Here is a 10,684-nt window from a genome sequence, read left to right as displayed (position 1 = left end):
GTTCTTGCTCTTCTCTTGGATGGGGTTCTGCCTTTTATGGGCCTGTGCTGGTGCCCTATTAAAGGTTTTATCAGGTCTCAGCTCCTGTGTGCATGAAGAGATGAATGCTTTTAGTTAGTGAAAGAGTAACTTCTTCAAATCCCCAGATCATAGGGATTTTTCTTTGGCTTTTGGGATCACTGTCGGCGATGCTCAGGGGTTACTCCTGGCCCTGCACTCAGGAATTATTCCTTGCGGTGCTCAGGGGACCATATGAGATACTGGGAATTGAACCCAGGTAGGCCACGTCCAAGACAAATACCCGACCTGCTGTACTATCACTCTGGCCCACAATCTTTGGATTTTATTGTGTCCCAATAACTTATTTCCAGCTCCCTACCCCTGCAACTACTTACCTACTTCATTATTAAAGCAATTTCTTAAAGTAGAACAGTCTTAAGGACAAGGAAGCTTCAAAGTGAGAAATTATATTTTTACACAGAAGCTGCAGAAAACAGGAAAGAGCATCATTCTGCCCCTATCAAGGAAAAAGTCTTTACTACTCTGGGCCCCAGAGAATTTTTCCTGAAAATAAGGTGGCAAGAAGTGCCACCACTCTGCTACCAAGTAGGTAATGACAAGAAAATACACTATCTACATTTACAAGTGCACTGATGGAGTAGGCTTCAAGAAGACTGATACTGATGCACTCAAATCTGAAATTTTGTCATGAGGGATATGGAGACTCCATATATAGGCACTGACACCTATACCAACAAAGCTGCCTGGGCCAAATAAATAAGGAATATACCATACTATTTCTGTGTGCAGTTGCCCCAGAAATGTAATAAAAATTTACCAACAAGCTGTATAATTTGTCAATCTATGTATCTTTATACATTGAAAAAAATCTATAGTCATTCGATAGGAATTGTAACTAACAACTATCAAATGTTATTAAAATTACCCCAAAGTTGAAAGTTAAATGAACATAATTTGTATAAGTTAAATGAACAACCATAATTTTACTTGAAATCTTATCAAAGCTCAGATCACGGGGCTGGAGCAATAGCACAGCGAGTAGGGCGTTTGCCTTGTATGCGGCCAACCCGGGTTCGATTCCCAGCAACCCATATGGTCCTGCCAGGAGTAATTCCTGAGTACAGAGCCAGGAGTAACCACTGAGTATTGCTGTGTGTGACCCAAAAAGCAAAAAAAAAAAAAAAAAAAAAAAAAAGCTCAGATCACTCTAGAACAACACTTAATTTCAAGGAGGATCAGACATCCTAGAGAAAAACTAGATCAGATATCCTAGCACAACAGGGAAAGATCCCAGTTTCCATTCCTTCACAAAAGTGCCACACAGGTGTCATGAATAAAAATATCTCTGTGAAAACCCAAGACTCCATCTAAGAAGCACAGCGGTGGGAGTGAAAAGTCACTACGGTGTTTAAGGTGTTTGCTTTGGATGCTGCTGACCTGGGTTCAATCCTGGGTAGGTGTCCTCTGGGTCATGCAAGAAGTGATCCTTGAGCACAAAGCTAAAGTGTTCTAGCAAAAGCCCCAGAAAAAGATGCCTAGTTTAAAGCACCCGATTTCAAGGACTGGCAAAAAAAGCTAGATTGGAGTTTTATTATTTTGTATATGATTGCCTTAGAATTTTTATATACAACTTACTTTTTTCTTCAAAATTGGGTACATGTCTTTTGCTTGCTTAAGCAGCCCAGATAAAATGTGTCCCTTGAGATGGCATTGAAATTCCTTGGGAAGTAATAAAACCAATAACCCCAAGGCATCAAAAAGGTCCCCCCACCCCCACCCCCCTTTGAAAGAAGATCTACCAGGAAGAAAGGAAAGGAATTTCAAAGAGGACCATTAACCACTCCCAACTCTACTCTCTTCTTAACCACCCTAACAATGGACTTTTACCTAAGTAGAAGTCACACATAGGGCAGCTTGGGGAAAATCTCCTAAAAGCCACCTTGAACAAAGGAAGTGTGTGTGTATGTTGGCTGGAGCGATAGCACAGCGGTAGGGCGTTCGCCTTACAAGCGGCCAACATGGCCGACCCGAGTTCGATTCCTCCGCCTCTCTCGGAGAGCCCGGCAAGCTACCGAGAGTATTCGATATGCCAGACACAGTAACAACAAAGTCTCCAATGGAGACGTTACTGGGCCCGCTCGAGCAAATCGACGATCAACGGGAGGGCCTTTACCTTTACCACATCTCTGCTCTTGAGATGTATCATGGAGCTATCTTTGCCTTTGGAGACGCCTGTGTTGTCCATTTCCTCTGCACTCTTCCTCAAAATATCCAAATAAAATCTGTTTTTACTTCAGTGTTTGTTTCCTGAAATTCTTTTCTGTGAGAAATACAAGGACTCAGATGCCCTGGGCAAGGCAAGGGACTAGCTTTCTTTTCCTGCAAAGAGCAATTCCTAGCTCTAGCCTGAGTCCACGGCTCCTGGAGAGATTGAGTGGTGGGATAAACTCTCAAGTCAAGAAAGAAAAGTGGACATCATATGTGGCTTGCTTGCTACCTATTGTGGTTGGTGAAGAGGCTCATAAGGGACTTCATCAGTCCTAGCCTTCCCCGCCAGTCCCAGAGAGACAGTGGTGCATCAGGAGAAAGTGACTGTCTTTCTCCTCCACCTCACAGAAGTCATCCATGGGTGTCCACTGACTTCAGAGCCATGAGTAAGCCCTAAGTACAACAGATGAAAGGGAATAAGGGGAAGGGGACTAAGAGGGGGAAAGAAGAAACAGGAGGAGGAGGCGGAGGAGGAGCAGAAGAACTTTTAGTTATGTCAATATATCAGTATACTCTCATCTAGCCTGTATGGTTTCTGCTGAGAAGCCTGACAAAGATACTTTTAAATATTGCTTTTATTCAGCCTTTAATATTTTTGTCATTAACTTTTGTTAATTTAACTGTGATAGCTCTTGGTTTAGATTAATTTGGATTATGAAAGTTGGGTGCATTCTTTGCTTCCTGGGTATGTGGCTTGGGTAGTTCTCAGTTATTATTACTTGAAATCTGGCCTCTTCCCTCTTCTCTCTCTTTAAGATTTGCTAGTCCCACAGCTTTGATGTTTACTCTTGTAATGGAGTCTAATATTTTCAGTAGATTTTCTTAATTTCTCTGGAATCCAGTTTCTCTCTCTTCTTCCATTTGTGGGATCGCTATAATTTTATTGTGGGAAATCATACCCTAACAGTAACCTCAGTGTCAAAATAGTCTCCTGGGTTAAACAAGTTTATAGTTTAGACAATCAGGTTGCAGGAATAGAATAGATTACCCTAACTTCAATGCTATACAGTTAAGGTTCTTTGCTAATTGTTTATTGTCCTAGAGCCACAGCTATATAAATATTCCAGCCTTTGCTCTTGAAGTACCTGTTAATTGTGTTTTGTTGTGGGGGGGGGGGGGGTTGGGGCTCTGGGATTACTACTGCTTTGTGTTCCTGGATCTTATGGACTCAGGGTACCATATGTGGTGCTGGGGATAGAACTCCCAGGTCAGTCATGTGCAAGAAAACTGCCCTATCTGCTGTACTATCCTTCTAGTTCCTGTACCTGTTAATTCTTGATGCACATGTTAACTCTTAACATACCAGTTAACTGTACTTAATGTGCTTGTTAACATAAACAAGGCCCTTTTGTCTGGAGCCAGGGAGCCAGGTGAGGGAGCAGAAATTATAATAAATTAATGTACAGCTTTGGGGACCAGAGAGAGAGAGAGCACCATGAGTAGGGCATTTGCTTTGCACATGGATAGCCAGGATTTTATCCCTGGCACCCCATATGGTCCCCTTAGCAACACCAATAGCTATCCCTGAGTGTACAGCCAGAAGTAAGCCCTGAGAACGGCAAGATATGTCCCCAAACCAAAAAAAAATTTAAAACTGGCCAGCTTATTCCCTTGTTGGGGCTGTCAAGAGTAGCTTGCAACCTGGACATGCCACAGATCCACCTATCTCATTTTTTGTGACTGACTGCTGGACAGAGGTTAAAGGTGCCAATCTGATTAGCTTTATTATGGTAAATTTCCACATTTTAATATTTAATTTCTAAATTATTTTCATGAACATTTTCTTTACAGGTTTATTATAAAAAGTTATGGTAAAGAATACAAATAGACTTCCAGCTGGAAGAGATGGGCAGACCAAACTCTGTGGGAAAGGTGTAGAGTTTCCATGTCCTGTCTGAAGTGGTCTAGCTGTGGAATACTGATCCCTGCCCGGTTCTCTTGAGAAAAATAACAAATTATTTTTGATATTGGCATCCAGAATGAATGTACTCACTTGACAGAAAGACAAAACACAAAACTCAAGTGAATCAATAAAGACGGTTAAAGAATGAATGTAGATAACCATGTTAAAGAATGTAGCTAACCATTTTCTATTTTTTCTTGCACGATCAATTTATTATCTTAATTTTATTTTAGTTTTATTTTATTCTTTAACTATCAAGTTTTATTTTAGTTTTATTTTATTCTTTAACTATCACGTTCATTGTCTAACTGCTTCACTCTTTCTTTAATCACTCTACCATTTAATTCTTTGTTTATTAACCACTCAACCCCTTGACTGTTTAACTACTTACATTTTAATTCTTCTTTGATTTCTTTATTGTTGGTTTCTGTGTTAACCAATGAATTGTTTAGTTAACTGCTTTTTAGCATTTGTAAATTTGTTTGTTTGCTTAGTCTAATCTCCAAAGTGGGAGATTAGACTAAGATAAAATCTAGCATTTTATCTAGGCTTCTTCAGGCAGGAAACTTCTACTTCCTATAGATTAGTTTGTCCTGGGAGAGTGTGAGCAGAAGAAATGTACCCAATTTGGGGAAAAAAGGCAAACTGTATATAAAATATTCTAAGCTAATCACATAAAAAGGATAAAATATATATATAGCAATTTATACCAACTATGAAATAGTCTTAGTTAATCATATAAATATAATAAATTAATTTTAGTCTATCTTGGGAAGAGAATAATGCAGTAAATTCTAGGAATGTTTGGGACTCAACGAGGCCATTTCTTTAAGTGTCTATTGCTAGTATTATAGGCCAAGCACCCCCAAAATTCTCCACAAAGTGAGAATTTTGTCTCAAATCAAGGAGCCTTTAATAGCTAGCAAGGGATGGCTCTCTTAAGCACAGCATGAATAAGAGATGCAATCCTGAGTGTAAAAAGCAAGATTTTTTTAAAGGACCAAACCAGTTCTTGGAACTTCATTCTCTGTCCTGGTGTCAAGGGTATTCTGGGATCAACAGCAATCTAGGTACCGCCAATCCTTAAAGGATTGCATTCCCTTGTCCAGTTATTCTATATTCCACAGATAAGTAGGATCACCCTGTGTTTTTTCTTCTTCTGGTTTACTTTACTCAACAGGAGATCTTCCAGGATACAGCAAATTGCATGATTTCATGGTTTCTTACAGTTTCATAGTATTCCTTTGTGTATACATACCACATCATGTGTATACATACCACATCTGATGAATGGACACTTTAATCCATTCATCTGTCATTGGAAAACTAGGTTTATTTCATCGTATCTATTTTACAAATTAATGCAATGAATAATTGTGTGAATATGTTCTTCTGAATGGATCTTGTGTCTTTGGGGTATATACCCAGAATATGAATCAGATCCTTAACAGAAATAGAAGTCAGGAGTGGTCACAGAGGCAGAGGGGCCGCACTGGGTTCTCACACCACTACTGCCAGCCCTGTGATGATCAATTGAGGCTTTTTATCTACTCAGTGCCAAAGATTTCCAACACTAAAGCAGTGTAACCTACATGAAAACAAAATAAGCTAACCCACATGTGTAAGAAAAAAAATGAAAGAAAGAAAAAAGTCATCAGGCAGTAAGTAAGGCAGCTCAATTCTAAGTTTACTGTGAACTTTCCATACTGTTTTCCGCAGGGGTTGAACCAGAAAGCATTTCCACCATCAGTGGATGAGAATTTGCAGAATGCCTTCTTAATTTTGCTCTGGTTGTCTGATGACTTTTTCTTCTTCTTTTTTTCTTTTTTCCTTACACATCTGGGCTAGTTTATTTTTGTTTACCTAAAGGTGGCGCTGTGGCTCTAGTGTTGGAAATCTCCCGCACTGAGTAGATAAACCTCAATTGATCATCACAGGGCTGGCAGTAGTGGTGTGAGAACCCAGTGCTGCCCTTCTGCCTCTGTGACCATTCCTGACTTCTATTCCTGTTAAGGATCTGCTTAAAAGGCTCTACTTCTTGATCGTCGATAGATGACTGCATTAATCCCTGATGGAGGAAGAGGAGGTTCTTTCTTCCAGTAACTGATACCTAAAACACCAGGAAACAGGGAAGGAGAGATAGTACAGTGAGTAGGGCATTTGCCCATCTGCCTTGCATGCGGCAGACCCGGGTTCAATTCCTAGCACCCCATACTGCTCCCTGAGCTCCACCAGGAGTGATCCCTGAGCTCTGAGCAATGAGTAAGACCTGGGCATAGTCAGGTTTGACCAAAATCCTGAAAAATATAAAAAGAAAAATAAAACACCAAGAATCGGGTTTTTTGGTTTTGCTTTGTTTTGGTTTTTTTTTTTTTTGGTTGTTGTTGTTGTTGTTGTTGTTGTTGTTCTGTGCTTAGCTTCTTCCAGCAGCACAATTTTCACTTCTGAGTAGGTGGTGGACTGTTATTTCTACAGTATTTGCCCTCCTTCTGCCAGATTAGGTCTGTTCACAGTAACGGCAGTAGGTATGCTCTGAGCTGTATGCACTAGGTTTATTTTTAAAAATTTCCCCACATTATTTGAACACTTTGATTTACAAAGTTGTTCAAGATGGTTTGTTACAGGCAATCAATATTCCAACGCCAATCTTACTATCACTGTCACTTTTCCTCCATCATGGTCTCTGTTTTCCCAACCATCCTTCAAGTCTGCCCCCTAGTAGGCCCACAATAATTTATTTAATATTTCTTGTTACCAATAAATGGCTAATGCAATGATAAAATATTTCATAAAATAAAATATGTGAAAAATTTTTGTCTCACCATGAGGACATTAAGTCCTTGCCTGAGGATTTACTAATCTATTGTTGCAAGCTAAGCCTTCTGTGTTAATGATATTCTTAGTCGAGATTGGTCGGTGTCCATGTTATATTCTCATTCAATCTGGTGTGCTACTACTGGGATGTAAATATTCTAGAGTTTGGCGATGTTGCTCCAGAAAATCCAGAAATTTAACTGGGCAGTCAGGCGAGAGTTGTGGCAGCAGCTTTGTGATGTGAGTGTGGATGCCAGGGCTTTGGTGAAGTGGAAGCTGGCCCACCCACCTCTGAATTAGGTTTACAGGCAAGTTATATAGGAAACAAGGATAATGGAAACACTGTCAAATGTTTTTTATTGTACTATATATAGGAAATGTATATAGTAGAAGAATAATATCCATGGCCAGGGAAAACAGGAGTCAGGAAGACTGGTCAATAGTTGGAACTAACCACAAGGGTAGGTAAGATAGAGAAGAGACCTGTATGACAATAATAGCTGGGAATGATCATGCTGGACAAGAACTGAGGGTTAAAAGTAGGTAAGGAATATTCTGGATAACCTTTCAGTATGAATATTGCAAATCACAGTGCCCAAAAGGAGAGAGAGAGAGAGAGAGAGAGAGAGAGAGAGAGAGAGAGAGAGAGAGAGAGAGAGAGAGAGACAAGAAAAATGCCTGCCATAGAGACAGGCAGGGGTGGGGGGTGGGGGTGATGGGAGGGAACCTGGGGACACTGGTGGAGGAATGGGTGTTGGAATACTATATGACTGAAATCCAATCATAAACTGCTTTGTAAACACACGTACACACACACATATGGGCTGGAGCGATAGCACAGCAGGTAGGGCATTTGCCTTGCACATGGCTGACCCTGGTTTGATTCCTCTGTCCCTCTCAGAGAGCCCGGCAAGATACCCAGAGTATCCTGCCCGCATGGTAGAGCCTGGCAAGTTACCCATGGCATATTTGATATGCCAAAAACAGTAATAACAAGTCTCACAATTGAAACGTTACTGGTGCTGCTCGAGCAAATTGATGAACAATGAGAGGACAGTACTACAGTGCTATGAACACTGTCAAATATCATTCTGGGATGTTTCAGCCAGCCGTAGCTGGGACAGACAACCTTCCAGATATTCCAAGGAATAGTCAGAAGATAGAGAAGCAGACAGTACCAGCACCAACAGTCCCTAGAAATCCTGTCCCACAACCTGCACAGACCCACCAAGAGTCCCAAGGCACCCAGCATGCCACCCTGACATGCATCTGGACACCATTTAGGGCAATAATAAAAATATCTTGAAATTTTTCTCTGGGTCTCGAGTCACTCTCTACTTAGCTGGGACTGCTTTATAGAGTTTACTTTTCACTTTCAAATTCTTGATTTGTTACTTTTAATATTGTGTGTATTACGCAGTTCTTTGTTGGAGATACTAAGGACCTATAAAGAGTTCTCCCACAGATTCTGTGGCAACAGAATCTCTTCACATATTCAGTCCCTTCCCTCTAGTTTTGTTCAGCATGGTGTTCATACACCTTTAGATAGCCAAATGCATGAATCTGTCAGGCAAACCTAAGTGCAAATGAATGAGACTTTTCTGTGTTATGTAGTTGATTTCTGGTTCTACAGTAGCAGGGGAGATTTGCATGTCAATGTCTGTAATATTTTATAGTTTCTGTGTCTTTGAAAAATTCCCTTGTTCTTGCCTTTCCCTTTCCTTTCTTATATAAATGTTTATTGTGTCAGTATTCACTTAATTATTTTCATAATAATGGAATTAAGTTAATTAACTGTTAGAATACTATGACATTAAGATTGATTTCTAAAGCGATTTCTTTTTCACTCACTGGTTTGAATCTTTTTCATCGGATTGAACCTTTTTGAGATTTGCTTTATCTTGCCACTAGAATGCACTGTCAGCTTTTAGCTGACAAACCTTTGATTTGAGGAGGGAGGGAATAAATCCTTCCTTCAAATCACAGTTCTAGGGGCTGGACTGATAGCACAGCGAGTAGGGCATTTGCCTTGCACGCGGCCGACCCGGGTTCGGTTCCCAGCATCCTATATGGTCTCCTGGGCACTGCCAGGGGTAATTCCTGAGTGCATGAGCGCTCACACCTGTGCATTGCCGGGTGTGACCCAAAAAAGCGAAAAAAAATCATAGTTCTAGGTGAGAAGGACCAGGTTATGAACTCTCTGGGTGTTCTCTCTCATCTTGTAATCAAATTCATTCTTTGAGTTCAATAAAATTTCCTTCTAGGCTCAGTCCTGAGTGTCAGTTATTTCTGGTCCTGATAAAATCTCTCTAGCTATGGAATAGCTATAATTTCCAAGAAAATGGGGGGGAGTCTCTTGGTCTTCTAAGCTTTGCCTGACCCTTCAGTGCAGGACATGAGATACCTTCTCTCTCTATTCTGCCAACAAAAATTATCACATATATTAAAATATATAGATACTTTGGTTTTCATTTCCTTGATATGTGATTGGCTGGAGCGACAGCACAATGGGTAGGGTGTTTGACTTGCATGCAGCCGACCCAGGTTCGATTTCTCTGTCCCTCTCAGAGAGTCCGGCACGCTACTGAGAGTATCCTGCCTGTATGGTAGAGCCTGACAAGTTCCCCGTAACCTATTCGATATGCCAAAAACAGTAACAAATCTCACAATGGAGATGTTACTGGTGCCCACTCGAGCAAATCGGTGAATAAAGGGAGGGCAGTGCAACAGTGACAGATATAAGTGATGATATATATTTCAATACCCTTGTTGGCCATCCATATGTCTTATTTGGAGAAGTGTTTGTTCACTTCCTCTCCCTATTTTTGATAATGTTATTGGGATTTTTTTTGTTTTTCTTTGTGAGTGCTTTATATATCTTGGCTGCTAAAACTTTTCTTTGATGTACTTTGTACAAATATTTTCAGTAGGATATCTTTTAATTTTAGCCAGTTTCTTTTGACATAAAAACACAGTGGAATCTCATACCAGTGAGAATAGAATATACTAAAAAGACTGTAAAGAACCAGTATTGGCAGGGATGTGGTATAAACCCTCATTCATTGTTGGCTGAAATGTCCTGTGTTTCAACCTCTCCATACTATAAAGTAGTATGGAATTTTCTCAAAAAAGTAAGAATAGAATTAAAAAGTAAAAGTGGAAAAAAAAAACAAGAATTGAATTCTCACACAACACAGTGATGTCACTTCTTGGCATATATCTCCAAACCCCAAATTCATTCCTTTGAAAAATATAGGCATTCACTACAATAGCCAGGATATAGAATTAACCCAAATTTCCCAACAGTGGGTGAAGGGATAAAGATCCATGTTATATTTTCACAGTGGAGTGTTAAGTAGCTGTAAGAAAAGATAAAATTATGTATTCTGCTTCAATGTAGATGGAACGGGAGGGTGTGGTGTTTGGTGAAAAAAACACCAAGTGGTAGAAGGACAAATATCAGATGATCTTACTTATCTGTGTAACACAGAGTTAAAACAAGAGAGTAAACCTAATCACTTAATCACTTAACTTCCCGTTAGTCGTCGATTTGCTCGAGCGGGCGCCAGTAACGTCTCCATTTGTCCCTGTCGCGTGCTAGTGTAGCCCAATGCCATCGGTTCGCTCCGGGAACATGAAGGGCCTCAAACCAATCGTTCATGATCTTGACGAAGAAGT

This window comes from Sorex fumeus, unplaced genomic scaffold (genome assembly GCF_029834395.1).
Source record: "Sorex fumeus unplaced genomic scaffold, SorFum_2.1 ptg000050l, whole genome shotgun sequence".
In the NCBI taxonomy this organism is placed as follows: domain Eukaryota; kingdom Metazoa; phylum Chordata; class Mammalia; order Eulipotyphla; family Soricidae; genus Sorex; species Sorex fumeus.
Note: the sequence above shows the minus strand (reverse complement) of the source record.